At 44.3% G+C, this 18,105-nt stretch overlaps 1 pseudogene; it reads left to right on the top strand.

Annotated features, from left to right (window-relative positions):
- The first annotated feature begins 6,064 nt into the window (after positions 1–6,064).
- LOC115788196 (cdc42 homolog) lies at positions 6,065–18,044 on the top strand (annotated as a pseudogene).
- Positions 18,045–18,105: the final 61 nt, after the last annotated feature.

Raw genomic sequence — 18,105 nt, 5'->3', positions numbered from 1 at the left:
CTTTGCCTCCATGGGTATGAAGATAAGGAACTCTTGGCTTGACTTTGGGACCGACCAGCACCAACACCAGCACATGGCACCTGAAAGGATCACAGGCTTCACACTGGACTTCAAAGCCCTGGACTCTGTGCCTCTCCACTCTTCAGACTCTGAAAAAAGCAATTAAAACAAATTTCATGTAAACTAGTGATTTTTATTTTTTACGCTGTGTTGTTATTCTGTTATTATTTTTGGTTTCCTCCAATTTCATGTACATTGTATATAGTGTTATTATTATTAGTAGTAGTATTAAGGTTAATATTGTTTGTTGATTTTATATATATTCTTTTCTTAATAGTGTGAATTATTATATCTTTATTTATATTTATAATAACTGCGGCTGCTGTTACACCCAAATTTCCCCTCTGTGGGACAATAAAGGCTGTTTCTTCTTCTTCTTCTTCTTCTTCTTTCATTTCCTGTTATGTGGCCCTGGTATTAAGATGTTCTGTATGTACTTGTTAATTGTTAATAATGTTTGTTAATGATATTTTTAAAAATTATTGTTCAACAGGTTTCATACCTTTTATGCGGTCAAAGCTGAAAAACCTGCCTCCGGCTCACTGATGCGGTTGCTACCCAGTTTTGAGTGCGCATGCGTCAGTTCCATCGGCTGCTGCATTGCGAGGAAATGACGTCATTCACGGAGCTTCCTGATTGGCAGAACTAACTCGAGAAGTTATTTTCTTGAAATTCTGAGATACATAACTCGAAATTTGGAGTTTTTTTCTCCAAATTTGGAGTTAATAAGTCATAGTCGGAAATAAGCTTCCTTATCACAGCACAGGTCATATCCATTCTTCCTGCAGCAGGTGAGGATGGGAAGATTGTAGGAGGCACGGGCACCTGAGCGCAGCACGGCGTTACGGTAGGAGCTGCAAATGAAACTGAACTAAATGCGCTTTAAGAACCACGAAGCCTCAGAGCGGCGATACACTTTAGAATAAACCTTTCCATTAAACGCTGACTGTTGGTGAGCGGACAGGTTTATACAAACAACGTTTCTGTGCATCTGTTTTTGTTATATATTAATAATATATATTAATGTGACCACTGTCCCGCTTAATGAAGCAGCAGAGCGGGTGTGAAAGCTGCTCCGCGCTCACAGACCAGTTTCCATCAACCTGCTCTGCGCACTCACCTATTTAGATTTTTTGTTTTTGTTGTTTCGTTTCAGAAAAAAGTGCAAAACAATCATTAAGTAATGATCAAACTTACAAATACACATCAAACTGAAATAAAAGTGCTGTCAAGAAAATGTGACTGATCTGGATCCAGGAACCTAATTCATGTCTGATGTGGAGGGAGCTGGAAGCAGTGGCTCAGACAAAAACTGAATCTATCATTGTGAGCCGATCACAATAATGAGCTAATCATAATAATATAACAGTATATGTTACTGTAACAGTTCATGCATTTTGCATAATGAGTCTAATTATGCACAAATACATGATTTGCAAAATTTGGATGTCCCTTCAAAGACTCGTTGCCATTCCCTGCCTCACAGTTACTGTTCATTTACTTTCATTTACATCATTGCCCCTTTTCTTGATTCTCTTTCGTCCTCCTCCTCAGATGCTAACTATTAAATGTGTGGTGGTGGGTGACCGTGAAGCGGGAAAGACCTGCCTGCTCAGTTCCTACACAACTAACAAGTTTCCCTCTGAGTACGTCCCCACGGTGAGTAGCCTCTTAAACAAACACAGAAATCAGCTTGAAAGTCTGCAGACACAACAGCAGCAGGAACTTTAATGTAATTCTTTGTAATACTCTTGTTCAGCTCTTTGCCATCACATAAAGAAGTGACACTTATTTGTAAATATGTAATCCTCTGCAGTAAAACATCACAGTGCAAATTACATCATTTTGCAGTAAGAAGCTAAACACAACACTCTGTGCAGTCATCAGTGTTTCCCCTGACTCCACATGTGCCCAGCAAGAGGACTACAAAGAAGTATAACAGACACCTTGTGAGAAACTCAAACAAACAGGTTTTCTTGCTGCATATCGTAAAGATCCCGTGCTCTGTTAAAGTAGCAAGTTTCTCTCAGAAGAGATGTTTGGTTTACAGATGTTTGGAGAGTTTTGTAATGATATCATAGAATATTATGAGCATAATTAATGAGAAAATGGTCCTAGCACAGAACCTTGGGGAACTCCCTGACTAACGTTTGGTGCACAATGATCAAAGTAATCTGAAAATAATTTGTCAAAAAAGCTAAAAGACCCATTGCCTTTTGGGTCATTGGTATAACTGGATCACTCATTCAAATATCATGTCATATTTGTCCTCTGGAGGTCTGGTAATCTGGAGGTCAAAGTAATAATGCTATATAGAGCTATTTACAATCATGTATCTTATATGCCATTGTTTATACTGACAACAAAAAGGCAAATGTACAATAAACTTCTTAAAGTTCATTTTAAAAGGAACAAAGAAAAAATATATATATACAAAATACAATATTCCCTTAAAAGTAAATACTATCCAGAGAGTGAGCTGCCTTGGTGGAGGTTTGTACTCTTGCACGTGCTTTTGTTATCTCATTGTTTTTCCTCATACACAACATCCCTTTTCCTGCGGTATTTTCCTGTTGTTATTAACAGTCTTACTCAGCATCAAAGCTGAAGCTTCAACTTTACCCTTTACTTTATTGTGCATCTTAAGCTGAATAACCAGAGTGTCTGGAAAGAAAACTCCTTCAAATGCATGCGGCATACTTTCTGTTTCATGTTTGCTTTGTGTTGCCGGCAGTGAGTTGTGTGGTGTTTTTTCCGCTCACTCAGCTGACAGCCTGCCACCGCAGTGAGACATCAGGAGAGAGGAAAGCGATTCCTCACAAACTGCCTTACAGAAATGTACGTCACATCGATAACATTTTATCCGGAGTGTCTTTGTTTATTACTGTAAATAACTGAAGTAGAGTTCAGAATGACTGCAGACACATACAGTAAACAATGCTGTTAGTTTAGACCAGGGCTCTCCAACTCCAGGCCTCGAGAGCCCCTGTCCTGCAGGTTTTAGATGTGTCCATGTGTGTGTGTGATCCAACACACCTGAATCAAATGGCTGAATTACCTCCTCAGTATGCAGTCAAGTTCTCCAGAGTCCTTCTAATGACTTCTATATTTGACTCAGGTGTGTTGAAGCAGAGACACATCTAAAGGTTGCAGGACAGGGGCTCTCGAGGCCTGGAGTTGAAGAGCCCTGGTTTAGACCTCTCTTTTTGCCCTTTGGAAGGAATGAATGAGCTGGAGGACAAGCGTCTCTATGGCTATGATATGGTAGTATGGCTAGATATAGAGCAGGTCATTTACTAATCAGAAGGTTGGTGTTCAATCCCTGGCTGCTCCAGTCTGCGTGCCAAAGTATCCTTGGACAACATACTGAACCCTGAGTTGCTCCTCCTCCTTGAATCGCCACCTTATTGTGGTGGAGGGGTTTGTGAGTCCCAGTGACCCTAGGAGCTATGTTGTCTGGGTGCTTGTCCCCTTGGTAGGGTCTCCCATGGCAAACTGGTCCTGGGTGAGGGGCCAGACAAAGAGCAATTCAGAAGACCCCAATGGAAATGTCAACAAGGGAGCTGTTTACCCTGCCCAGGATAGGGTTACCGGGGCCCCACCCTGGAGTTTTTACTGGTAGAGGAGAGGGTTGTTTCCCTGTGCCTTCAGGCCAGGGAACGGGTCCTGTTGTTTCTTGGTTAGCCTGTGGGACTCGGTTGTCACGAACTCCACGGCCTAGTATCTACTATTCTGTTATAATTAAAATAAATGTGCTGCCATTTTGTGTGATTGCGGTTGTACTGTGTGAATCTATGTAGAAATCTTTTTATCATAGTCTGATATTTGTGCGTTTTGCCTTCATTGTCACTGGCAGAGGACGGGCTGATGATTTTGCCTGAAAACAAAATGTTATTTATTAAAAAGTCAATAAATTAATATTTACATTTTTGAAAAAAGGCACCTCACCATTGGCTGTGAAATGAAATTACTGAATTTTATCATAAAATCCAGATTTAAAAAATGCTCTTTAAAAGAAAAGTGTCCAGGCAGATTTAGAGGGTTTTGCATCTGAACTCTTCATGTTTCTATATTCATTAAAAAAAAAAATCTAATATAATGAGGACAACAGCACACAATTGCAGTGTCTCCATAACAACCATCAACATAACAGAAAAGAACATGTAAGTGCAAGACTTGCACATCACATCATTAAAAATAATATAAATTTGAAAGGAAAATTGATGTGTCAAATGATAATATATAACTTAGGATAGAATATTAATTGTATTTTACTTTATGAGAGCATCTGGCCCTCACACTGTCTGCTGAGAAAAATTCTGGCCCTTGGACAGATGTAGTTGATGACCTCTGCTGTAGGGTAACACAGCCTGTCCCCTTAAATGGAGCCACCTTTGTGAGGAAAATGCATTTGTGAGCTGAGCAGCAGAGCTGAGTATGTTGAGTTGCACCCATGAAAAACTTGCCAGATCTTTTCTGCCAATGCCAAACAACTCATTCTGCTATTGACTCTGTTTGGTTGTTTATTGTACTGGATGATTGGTGGTTGAAGATTCAAGATTCAAGATTCAAGAAGTTTATTGTCATGTACACCGCAAAACACTGTGGTTATGCTGAGCAATGAAATTCTTACTTGCGACTGCTTTACAAACAATTGAAATAGCAACTAAGTTAAAATAAAATTTAAGAACTAGTATATTAGGAAAGTAAAGTAGAAAATAAAAATAAATAAATAATAAAGCAAGTGCAATATATACAGATATATACAGATGAAAGAAAGGCAGGTAATCACAGTTTGGTAATCAGTCAGTGGTTCAGTAGCCTGATGGCCTGTGGATAGAAACTGTTTTTTAGTCTGGTTGTTCTTGCTTTTACACTCCTGTAACATCTGCCAGACGGCAGGAGTGTGAACAGTGTGTGCTGTGGGTGGGTACGGTCCTTGATGATGTTGTGTGCCCTCTTTATTACCCGGGTATTATAAGTGTCCTGTAGTGATGGGAAGGCAGCTCCACAGATGAATTGTGCTGTTTTGATGACACGCTGGAGAGCCTTCCTGTCCTGACTGATGCAGTTTCCATACCACACCGTGATGGAGTTTGTCAGGATGCTCTCCACAGTGCATCTGTAAAAGTTGCTGAGGAGCTTGGGGGATAATCCGAATTTCCTCAGTTTCCTTAAGAAGAAGAGTCTCTGCTGAGCTTTCTTGACAGTCTGTGCTGTGTTGTAGGTCCAGGTGAGGTCTTCACTGATGTGGGTGCCAAGGAATTTGAAGGTCTTCACTCTCTCCACCTGAGTCCCGTTGATGAATAATGGAGCATGCTGGTCTCTTCTCTTCCTCGGGTCAATAATCATCTCCTTAGTCTTCTCTGTATTTAAGGAGAGATTATTTTCCTGGCACCAGGACACCAGCTGGGCCACCTCTTCCCTGTAAGCTGCTTCCTCTCCCCCAGTAATCAGCCCAATGACGGTGGTGTCGTCAGCAAACTTGACGATGGAGGTGTTGCTTTGGGAGGGGATGCAGTCGTAGGTGAAGAGGGTGTACAGGAGAGGACTGAGCACACAGCCTTGTGGGGTCCCAGTGCTCACTGTCTTTGTTTCTGATGTCCTGGTACCAACTCTGACTGCCTGAGGTCTGTCTGTAAGGAAGTCCAAGACCCAGCGGCAGAGGGAGGGTGGTATTCCGAGGGTGAACAGCTTTTCAACCAGCCTGCTTGGGATGACAGTGTTGAAAGCTGAACTGTAGTCTATAACAGCATTCGAACATAAGTGAATAAGTCATAAGTCAGAATGGATGCCATCTCACATGCTGCATGAGCAGCATGAGGAGGAGGAGCCAGGTTGCTGTGGCTATGTGTGGTTCTTCCACATGCTGCTGAGGACCCTGTTTGATGCAGAAATAAATTGTTAAATATGTCTATTTTTTTCTGACTTTACTCATCACTTTCTGCTCTCTGGTCTTATTGTTTCCTCACTCCCTGCCTTCTGTCTCCCCCAGGTGTTTTGACACCTGTACGTGACGGTGAGGGTCGACGGGAAGGAGTATGCTCTGAACTGTATGACACGTCAGGTAAAAAATAGATCTACACTCAGTTGAATGAAAAAGTAAAATCTCTGTTGGACAATAATGATATTAATGTTTGCTTATCATGAACAGCATCCTTGCCAATGACAGATATTCAAGCAATATTTATTTTACTTCATTTTAGTTTAGAGCAAACAGACTGGAGGATCCATGTCAGTGATTTCAGTTAGCCAGACAGAGCCAATATAGGAGAGCCACTCCACTTCCTGTTGTTCTCATTGTACAGAAATTTGCTGTCATTTAGCTGGGAATGCAGCAGAGGGCGCTCTTGTTACAGTCCTCAAACTGAAATGAAATGAAGTTTGTATTCTTTGGTTTTTCGGACAGTTAAGCAGATTTTTCCCATAAAATGCTAGCAGCATTACTCATGCATGCTGATTGGTTGGCAGGATTTAGGACAGGACACTGTCCCTCGATCCATTTCCAGATCATACTAAACATTAGAGGTGTTTGTTACACCACAACAGATTTCTTTGTGGTTTAGGAGGGCAGCTGGTGGAAGATGACTGCTGCTCGCTTATTGTTTCAAATTAATTGGTGCTGTGATGTCTCTAATACTCACAGAAAGGTATTTCACTACAATGGCAACTTGTAAAATTTGAAATGAAACTCTTTCTATCAAAAGGTGATAATTTTCTGAAGAAAAATGCTTGCTCATGAAGCCTTTTTTTGGGATGCAGCTCCGTAGGACACCATTCATTCGGGCTTTTGGTAGCACCCAGTGTTGAAACAGGAGCGGCTCTCTGGCCAGTCAAAGCAGCCATGCTCCTAACTTTGAGCATTACCGGTATCTTCATGGGTGATTTGGAAAAAATTAACCAGTTATTATGAGGGAACAAACTATCCATAGAGGGGAAATGTGTAAATGTGTCTATTTCTGCTGTAAAATTGATCACTTTAACATGGGAGTCTATGGGAATTGACTAATTTTTGCAGCTTTTCTTTTTCCACTTCAACACTGGGTTTATTTTTCAGCCCCTGAGATAGCCAGTTGGATTTGCCTTGCTCTTTTCACACTGTTTGCTGTGATCATTCTTTTTTGGTGTCTCTCCCTGCAGGTCAGGAGGACTACCACAGATTACGACCCCTCAACTACAACGAGACCAGTGTCTTCCTCGTCTGTTTCTCCGTCGTGTCACCACAACTGTTGAGAACGTCATAGAGAAGGTTTGCTTAGTTATGTCTGTGTTTTGTTTTGATGCACTTTCAAGTAATTTGCTTTTAATTTCATTACTTCCAGAACTAAAAATAGAATAAGCCAAACCAAACAAAACGCACAAACCAGAGTGCAAGATAGATGAACCTCATCAGACCTGGCCTTTACCTTGTCTTTTGTCAGTGGGTGCCAGAGATTTCACACTACTGTGTGGGGACGCCCTTCCTTCTGGTCGGGACTCAGGTGGATCTGAGAGACGACGGGAAGACCCTGGAGAGGCTGGCCAAGAACAATCAGCAAGTCATGACCTTCGAGAATGGAGAGGAACTGGCTCTGAGCTGAAGGCCGTCAAATACGTGGAGTGTTCAGCTCAAACACAGGTACAGACAGAGAAGCCGCCTGCTGGAGTGATTTTCTCTGACAGACTGCTTTGGTATCTGTAAGAGGTCAGCACTAACAGTAAAACAAACACTTCATTATTCAAAGTGTCACAGGAAAGTTTACATTTCATTAAAAGCATCAGTGACAGCAATCTGAAACCAAACTCATCAGTGTCTGCATGTGGCTCATTTTCCAGATTTCAGTTCAGTTTTATTTATATAGCACCAAATCACACAGCAGGAACTTCAAGGTGCTTTATACTGTAAGGTGAAGACTCTCCAATAATGCAGAGAACTAGGAACAATCAGACGAGCTCCTATGAGCAGCACATTTATGAGGCAAGACTTCCATTTCCACGTGCCCGTCAAGGTTTTATGATTCCAGCTACATTTAAAAAGTGAATAAAAGCCAAATTGTATCAAAGCTTCAAAGCATGTTTCCCATGCATTACAGGAAATGAGACAGCATGACAGGCAGGGGTGAAAGTAGTTTTAAATTTTATATATATATATATATATATATATATATATAGATATATATATATATATATATATATATATATATATATGCTACCAAGCCTACTCAGAATATGAGCGAGAGATACATGATTCAAGCCATACCGGCTCGGACGTCGCCCGATTAACAAGGTCCGCGTCAGATGTTGACGAACCAGTGCATTCTGACGATAGTGGGCTACTGGAACAAGAGGTTACGGCATAAATGGACACGAGATGAGAACCGGGAACTGTTGGAATGCTACTATACATGTAATCCCAGCGAGAGGAGTTACATGAAGAGAATGTGGGACCTATGGATTCTTCGAAAACCCAACATCCACACTGACAACGAAACAACTTGTGGCTCAGTGTTCCAACATACGAAGGAAGCAGCTGCTATCACAGCTAGAGATTTCAAGAATCAAGAATCAAGAATCAGGAATGCCTTTATTAGTCCCACAAATGGGGGAAATTGCAGTTAACAGAACATCCATCCAAACAAAAACATACACAGACAGGGGGGGGGACAGATGTCTGAGGTCATGCAAACCGTTTCTCAACGGCGCTACCTTTAGCAGAGAGACAGAAAGAGATACATTGGGATAGTTAGGTTCAAAAAATCATCTCATACTGTGTTCATAAAGAACACCTTACGAGGTTCCAAAAAACACCTCAGCAAAAAGCATATTGCACATATAAAGCCGGGATAGCAGTATGGTGGGTAGGGTCAGGGTCAGGAGGGGATGCAGACGGAGACGAGAGGGGTGGGGGCATTGTGGAGCCCAGATGCCATCTCCCAGCCAACAGTTTTTGCTGATAGTGATGGAAGTTCATCAGCGGCCTTGGTACACCAGATCCAGCTTCACAAATCACAGAGAGGGCTGAGGGGGATAGCGGCCTTCACACATAGCTCTGGAGAGATATGATTACCAGCCAAGGCCGGCTAGGGAGCCGAATTCTGATAATGCAGATGTTGTTTTGGAACAGGCTGCTTGTTTTTTCACAGCCTTCAGTCTCACTGGAAACCATTCATAAATCCAATAATCCAAATTCATTAGTTACCGTCCTCACTGAGCAGAACCGTACCTTATCTCCAGATCGAACCCCGCTCACCTGCTACTTCCCCCAGTCTACGGCTCAGGTTCATCAGGCTTGAGTCTGAGTCTGTACCATTCTGGTCAGCCCATCCACCTGGGTCGGCAGCCCTCTGCAGATGTCGATCTGCCGACCCAGGTTTTCTTGATTTCACGGTAAATCAGGTATCCTCCAAGCCCAAACAGAAAAGATACCGCTACCAGATAGCCAAATATGTAAGCGTCTTCCACGTCTTCCACCTCCAGGGGCCGAGAAGCACACAGGTCTCACGAGCTCCAGAGTCGATGACGTATCCAACCGGGTCTGTTCCACTCGGACACGCAGGCTCCCCTTTCCCAGATCTCATAGTGGAAAAAATTCGATCAATGGTCTTGAAGGCCCAGTTTGCCAAATCCATATTAATCTTATTCTTATTCGAACAGTGTGCAAGAGACGCTCTCACAGCAAGCAGGAAAGATAGGGAGGGCAGGGAGAGAGATAGAATGCGACGTCCCCGTCAGAGGCTGGAGCAAGTATGAGGTACAACACAAATGCTACGGAAAGAGGGAGCCAGGACGACAGGTCAGGGGGGAGATTCATCATCCCCACACTCCGAGATTGGGTACCAAGCCCCAATAATAATAACAAGTACGCTGAATACCAGAGCAGCTGACCTGAAAGATAGATCATGACTAAGAAGGCAACTGGACCCCTCAATGCCAACTACCAAGAATATGTGAAGTACTCTCTGAAGACCTACTAGAAGATGCGAATGCAGCACTACGGACAATCCCTACCAGTACCATCACTGAAACCAATCAGTTGATGTATAACACGGCAGCAGTGCTTGGCTATAAGATGAACAGCAATAAGAGCAGTACCCTCCATGGAAGCGACGATTGGAGGCTAAGATCAAGGCAGCACAGAGGGAAGTTAGCCAGCTCTCAGAGTTGCAGAAATGTGGGATGAGGAAGAAAGCAGTGCCTAAGAAGTACAACGGGCTGTCCATACCTGAGGCCTTAGAGACTGCCAGCAGAGGGCTCACAGCCTTGGCTAACCACCTGAAGAGGTATACCAGGGAGATAGAAGCCAGGAAAATAAACCGATGTTCTCCACTGAACCATCCACGGTATACTCTCAGTGGCAGGGGAACAATATGAGAACAGCACCCCCACCAAGGCTGGAGACAGGGCAATACTGAAAGAGCATAGGGAGAAGGATGCAACACACAAACACCAATGCTAGTGGATCTAAGAGTAGACCACAGCAACCTCCCAGAACAGGCTCCAGTAACCATCACAGTGCAGACATCCAGGAAAGAGTCTCACACATGAAGAGCTGGGACAGCACCAGGCCCTGATATGATTCACACCTACTGGCTAAGAGCTAACTGCACTCCACGAGCGCCTGGCAGCACAAATGAACCAGCTGCTAGAGGCTAGGGACACGCCCAGAATGGCTGACTGAGGGCCGGATGGTCCTGATCCCCAAGGACCCCCCAGAAGGGACCAGTCCCATCCAACTACCGGCCCATAACCTGCCTCAGTACAACATGGAAACTCCTGTCAGGCATCATAGCAGCTAAGATGAGTAGGCATGTGGCACAATTCATGAGCGAGGCCCAGAAAGAGATAAGCAGAGAGACCAGGGGAGCAAAACACCAGCTACTAGTAGATAAAGCAGTCACTCTAGACTGTAAGACCCGGCTGACCAACATGTGCACCGCCTGGGATTGACTACAAGAAAGCCTATGACTCAATGCTGCACACATGGATCCTGGAATGCCTAGAACTGTATAAGATCAACAGGACCCTAAGAGCCTTCATCAAGAACTCAATGGGTATGTGGAGAACAACACTAGAGGCCAACTTCAAGCCCATTGCACAAGTCAACATCAAGTGTGGGATTTACCAAGGAGATGCTCTGTCCCCACTGCTGTTCTGCATAGACCTGAATCCCTTCAGCCAGATCATCAACAAGACTGGCTACGGATACCGACTATGGAATGGAGCAAACATCAGCCTGTACATGGATGACATCAAGCTGTATGCTAAGAGTAAACGAGATATCGATTCGCTGATCCATACCACCAGGATCTACAGCAATGATATCTGCATGCCATTCGGACTGGAGAAGTGTAGTCGGATGGTAACTAAGAGAGGAAAAGTAGTCAGAACTGAGGGGATTACACTACCAAAGGCAACATTGCAGACATTGAGGACAGCTACAAGTGCCTTGGAATCCCACAGGCAAATGGGAACCATGAAGAGGCCGCTAGGAAAGCTGCAACCTCCAAGTACCTGCAGAGAGTAAGGCAAGTCCTGATAAGTCAGCTGAATGGGAAGAACAAGATCCTGGCTAGCAACACCTATGCCTGCCAGTTGTCAGATACCCTGCTGGTATAATAAGCTGGCCAAAGGAGGAAATGGAAGCCACTGATGTTAAGACAAGAAAGCTCCTTACCATGCATGGAGGGTTTCATCCCAAATCCAGCACCCTGAGACTGTACGCTAAGCGGAAGGAAGGTGACCGAGGACTAGTGAGTGTCAGAACCACTGTCCTAGATGAAACAATGAAGATCCATGAATACATCAGGAAGATGGCCACAAAGGATAATGTGCTTAGTGAGTACCTCAGGCAGCAGAAACCTGAGAAAGAAGAGGACGAAGAACAGGAACCTTCATGGAAGGACAGGCCTCTGCACAGCATGTACCACCAGCAGATAGAAGAAGTGGCTGACATAGGAGAAATCCTACCAATGGCTGGACAAAGCTGGACTCACAGACGCACAGAGGCACTAATCATGGCAGCACAAGAGCAAGCTCTAAGTACAAGATCAATAGAGGCTGGGATGTACCACACCAGGCAGGACCCCAGGTGCAGGCTGTGCAGAGATGCTCCTGAGACAATCCAGCACATAACAGCAGGGTGCAAGATGCTAGCAGGCAGGGCATACATGGAACGCCATACCAAGTGGCCAGCATAGTATACAGGAACATCTGTGCCGAGTATGACCTGGAAGTCCCGAGGTCAAAATGGGACACACCCCCAAGGGTGGTTGAGAACAACAGAGCTAAGATCCTGTGGGACTTCCAGATACAGACAGACAAACTTGTGGTGGCTAACCAACCGGACGTCGTAGTGGTGGACAAACAAAGGAAGAAACTCGTGTGATAGACCTTGCAATACCAAGTGACGGGAACATCAAGAAGAAGGAATACGAGAAGCTCGACAAATACCAAGGGCTCAGAGAGCAGCTGAAAGGTTGTGGAAGATGAAGATAACAGTGGTCCTGTGGTAATCGGAACACTTGGGCAGTGACCCCCAAACTGGGAGAGTGGCTCCAGCAGATTCCGGAACGACATCCAAGATCTCTGTCCAGAAGAGCGCAATACTGGGAACAGCTAAGATACTGCACAGGACCCTCAAGCTCCAGGCCTCTGGTAGAGGGACCCAAGCTTGGAGGGCAAAATAGACCGCCCGTAGGGGCGAGCTGGGCTTTTTTTTTTCATATATATATAGATGGATAGGCATAAAGTAGAATCACTTGACATGTGAAAATATTTTGTTGTTAAGGAACTGAGATGTTTGCTCACGCTGTACACTTAACACAATTGAGGACCACCTCCATTCATTCTGGCTCTGTCCACCAATACAAAACTTCTGGAAAGAAATAACCACCAAACTTTCTCAAACCCAATCCTCTTGGCAACCACTGTGTTTTGGAGGTGAATGTGCTCTCGTGTAGCGTAAATGAAATCTCTGGTCATAAGCAGAGTTTTTGAGCTGTGCTGTGTTGTTGAAATTGAGCAGAATAACATGAAACACAATTAGTTAATCTCTCTTTGCTTTTAATTGAGATAGTTTGTAACAAGCAGACCAACATTAAAGTAGCGGTGAATGTTTTAACCTGTTAACTAGCCAAGCCAAAATCACCTGAAAAAACTACGCCCTCTGGTTATTGTTGGCTCTGGAAAACCCATGTATGTAGTGCATTTTATATGGAAGGCTAGACCCTCCTTTTTGATTGACACCTCATTCAGTCAATCACATAAAGAAATGGGTTTTCCAGAGCCATAATAACCAGGGGGCATCACGTAGCTTTTCTGTTGAGTTTGGTGCAGCAAGTTACATGATTGGCTGAATGAGGTGTCAATCAAATAGGAGGGTCTAGCCTGTCATGTACAATGCACTACATCTGACCCGGTTATGGGACGTGGCTGTCCGTTGAAGAAAGCCTCGATCTCTGAGGGGAGAGAAGCTAGAGAATTGAGGCTCCTATGGCCAAAACTTATGGCCATAGGTGAGGGTAGGAACAAAGATCAGTGGGTCAGCCTGTAGCAGTGTTTCTCACGTGACCACAGCAGATTGGTACAGCATCACTGCCAGCACCCACCATTAGTCTGTCAGTCTGTTGCGCCACTTTCCCCTCACTCATGAGCAAGACTCTGAGATACTTAAACTTCTTGTGCACCTCTTTTGCATCCATTTCAAGCTGAGAACCTCAGACTCGGAGGTGCTAAACAACCCCAGTGCAAGCTGAAGTATTTCATCTGAAGAAGCCAAAAGAACTGCATCATCCTCATGAAGCAGAGAAAGCTGAAACCCCGTGACTCTTGACTGTGCTGAAAATCTGGTTCATATGAGCAGAATTGATGACAACAACCAGTCCTGGCAGTCCAGCTCCACCAGAAATGACTCTGACCTACTGCTGGCAGTGTGAACCACACTCTTGCTACAGTTATAGCGGGTCAGGTACCCCAAGTACCCTCCCACAGGATGTATACAGATTGGACAGATTTCCACACACCCTTGAATACATTTGAGAGGATAATTAACTGGTGCAGTGTTCCACGACAGCATGAAAACCACCCTGTTTCCTCCTGAATCTGAGGTTTGACTACAGACTTTCTCCTGTCCAGGACCTTAGCATAGAGAAGTGTGGTCCCTCTGGTCACCCTTCTTAAAAAAGGAACCATCACCCCAGTGTGCTCGTCCAGAAACACTCTCCCCAACCTTCATACAGTGTTACAGCGGTGCGCCAAACTACGACTGCAGACCATCATGATTCTCACATCTTAGATTTTCCTTCCAGGGTATCAGGATAAACAGGGAATATTCACAATATTTGTAGTTTTTTGAAGAAATATTCTCAGTTACACTGAGAATCATTACAAACATCCATCCATCCATTTTCTTCCGCTTATCCGGGGCCGGGTCGCGGGTCAGAAGCCTAAGCAGAGAAGCCCAGGCTTCCTCTCCCCAGCCACCTCCTCCAGCTCATCCGGAGGGACCCCAAGGTGTCCCAGGCCAGCCGAGATACATAATCTCTCCAGCATGTCCTGGGTCTACCACGGGGCCTCTTCCCGGTGGGACATGCCCGGAACACCTCACCCAGGAGGCGGCAGGAGGCATCCTAATCAGATGCCCGAGCCACCTCAACTGGCTCCTTCGATGTGAGGAGCAGCGGCTCTACTCTGAGCCCTCCTGGATGGCCGCACTCCTCACCTTATCTCTAAGGGAGAGGCCAGCCACCCTTCGAGGAAACTCATTTCTGCCGCTTGTATTCGCGATCTTATTCTTTCGGTCACTACCCAAAGCTCGTGACCATAGGTGAGGGTAGGAACGTAGATCGACCGGTAAATCGAGAGCTTCGCTTTTACGCTAAGCTCCCTCTTCACCACGACGGACCGGTGCAGCATCCGCATCACTGCAGAAGCAGCCCCGATCCGCCTGTCGATCTCCCCGTCCCTTCTCCCATCACTCGTGAACAAGACCCCGAGATACTTAAACTCCTCCACTTGGTGCAAGAACTCGTTCCTGAGCCGGAGATGGCACTCCACCCTTTTCCGGCTGAGGACCATGGCCTCAGACTTAGAGGTGCTGATTCTCATGCCAGCCGCTTCACACTCGGCTGCGAACCGTTCCACTGCGAGCTAGAGGCCCCCCCTGATGAAGCCACAGAACCGCATCATCTGCAAAAAGCAGAGATGAGACTCTGAGGCCACCAAGGAAGAAGCCTTCTGCCACCTGCTACGCCTAGAAATTCTGTCCATAAAATTATAACAGAATCGGTGACAAAGGGCAGCCCTGACGGAGTCCAACACCCACAGGAAACGAATCCGACTTATTACCGGCTATACGGACCAAGCTCTCACTGTGGTTGTACAAGGACTGAATGGCCCGCAACAATGGGCCAGACACCCCATACTCCCGCAGAACCTCCCAAAGGACACCCCGAGGGACACGGTCGAATGCCTTCTCCAAGTCCACAAAGCACATGTAGACAATTACAAACATTTCATACATAAATACCTTCTATGCTTTATTCTGTTACTTGCAGATAGAGAATAAATGAAAGTTGAGGCATGCAGAGATCTGTGGCAGAATGACAGAAACATTTGTCTGCAGTTGAGAATCATCTAGAACTCATCTTTAACTTCAGTCTGAGGCTCTCTTTCTGTCTTGTTCTCAGAAAGGAGTGAAGAACTGTTTGAAGAGGCCGTCCTGGCATCGCTGGACAACAAATCCAGTTACCTCTGTGTCCTGCTATAGAAGGAGCAGCAGCAGAGGAAGGAAAAACAAGAGAATGAGGAGGAGAAAGGGGAGGTGGGCCAGTAAGAGATTATTTACCCAGTTGGTAACAGTGAGGGTGAAGATAGGCGTATGTTTAACCAGAATATTCAGCCATAGTGACTTAACAGTTTTCATCACTGTAACACACCTACATGCTTGAATCCTCGCTTACCTGGAAACCATTTTAATAATGACTGCGAGCAGGTTGTAGAAGTTTGAACCTTAAAGATACAAACAGTCATTTCAAAATCCCATTAATCCCACAATAATCCAATGAAGTGCCAAAATACATCCAGTCAATAATTCAGAATAGAAAATATTTTATTATTTGTATTAATGTCCTTATAATATTTATGAAAGGTATATGTGTTAAAAGTTTTTAAAGCATCTTTTAAATTTAGATGATGAAGTCTTTCTAAAATGATCTGAATGAATTGCTGATTAGAACTAAACATTTCAAAGTGTTTTATGTAGTTGGAGCATTAATGCTCACTACTTACTCTCTTGCACTGAACACTAGAGGGAGCTGCTCCACTGGTTTGAATGGTAAATATGGTATGTAAATGACCTGGGTTCATTTTGATTGGCAGACTAAAATGGATCCTTTCAGAGCAACCACGGCATGGAGGCCTGAGACCCGCTCGCTCCTTTGTCTGACTAACAGCAGCAACCAGGCCAGACCAGACGGAGAGGAAAACATTCCTTAGCCCGTCGTTCGCAGCACAACCTGATCCCTCTTCTGCTCCTCTTCCTCGGCACCTTCTCCCATCAGCCCTTTCTCTGAGCATCTTTGTGCCTTTTGTTTGAGGCTTTGATGTCTTTGTGTTCGAGTCCTCAGCCCATCTAAAAACTCTTTATAACCACAGTGATTCCAGCTGCAGGGCAGCATCTGCACTGCAGTACAGAGCTCTACCCTCATTATGTTCAAGAGGTCATTAAAGGCCATTTATCACATCTCACTTAATACATTCTTATATGCACTTACACCTTCAGATATGAAAAATAATCAGAACCCCATCCACATGAAAACATGTTAAGTCACCAAAACATGTTCAAATGGGATTTTCCAGGATTATAGAAACATTAAAAGTAGAAAATGTGAGTATGAAATGGTTTTCAGGCTTCCATGCATCACTGTGCCTTCATGATGATAAATGAAAAATGGAGCTTCACAACAGCCACAGAGAAAAAGGGCATTTATAGTCTTTACTTTCACTAGTAGTACAAATGTTTTAGCATTTAAATGCACTCACAATGTCTGGAGTAAAGGTACTGATTGTGCAGAATAATATAATGACATTACTGGATCATTAACATGTAACACTTTAAAATAATCTCCAGCTGCAACATTCATGGTCTTCATATCTCACATGGGCAAACAAGGCCTGAGGGCCAGAAATGATCTGCAAACCCACAAAGTCCTGGAAATAAGATCAAAGAACCCCCCAGAACTCTATAAGATGGAGCAATATGCTGATGACTGTCCGGAGCAATGACAGCAGTGAGTGTGGACTGCTTTGACTCATTATAGCAGACCTTTGAAGAATTGTATCTAAATATCATCACGGATTCAAGTGTCATTTACAGGAACGTGTCAGCGGTCATACCTTGTGTGGAAGCTGGAACAGTTTGTGGACACATTGCTGGAGCGCACTCTAACTTGACTTGTGTTTTTGCCTGTAAGTTAATAAGAAGAAACTTAATAAATGTGCAGTAAGATTGCAGGTCAACAACAGAACAGTATGGCAGAGCTTTGTGAATCCCAAGTGGCAGAGTGCGCCTCGATGCGAGTTACTACCATCAGGAAGGAGGTACAACTTCTAATGCCTGGAGATCTTTTATCCCCTCAGGTGTAACTCTGATCCAGGACATGTGAGCTGTGTTGGTGCATTGATTCTTGGCACTGTTGTTGGCGGCACTTTCTGATGTTGTCATTGTTGTGGTTGTATTTATGATTTTTGCATATTTTTAAAGTGTAGCCTAATTTAATTTGATGTCACAGTTTGTGTAGCAGCCTGTAACCAGTGATCCACTGCACGGCTCTTCATCATCTATAGTAATACAGAATAATCTAATAGATTTATGTATGAAAATCTGCAAAATTACAAGTAACTAAACTGTTAAATGTTGTGAAATACAAAGTACAACATCCATCCATCCATTCACTTCCACTTATCCTGTTCAGGGTCGTGGGGGGGCTGGAGCCTATCCCAGCTGACATAGGGCGAGAGGCAGGGTACACCCTGTACAGGTCGCCAGCCTGTCGCAGGGCCAATACA

The sequence above is a fragment of the Archocentrus centrarchus genome, chromosome 11, assembly GCF_007364275.1.
Source record: "Archocentrus centrarchus isolate MPI-CPG fArcCen1 chromosome 11, fArcCen1, whole genome shotgun sequence".
Classification (NCBI taxonomy): Eukaryota; Metazoa; Chordata; class Actinopteri; order Cichliformes; family Cichlidae; genus Archocentrus; species Archocentrus centrarchus.
This window is presented reverse-complemented; position numbering and strand designations above follow the sequence as displayed.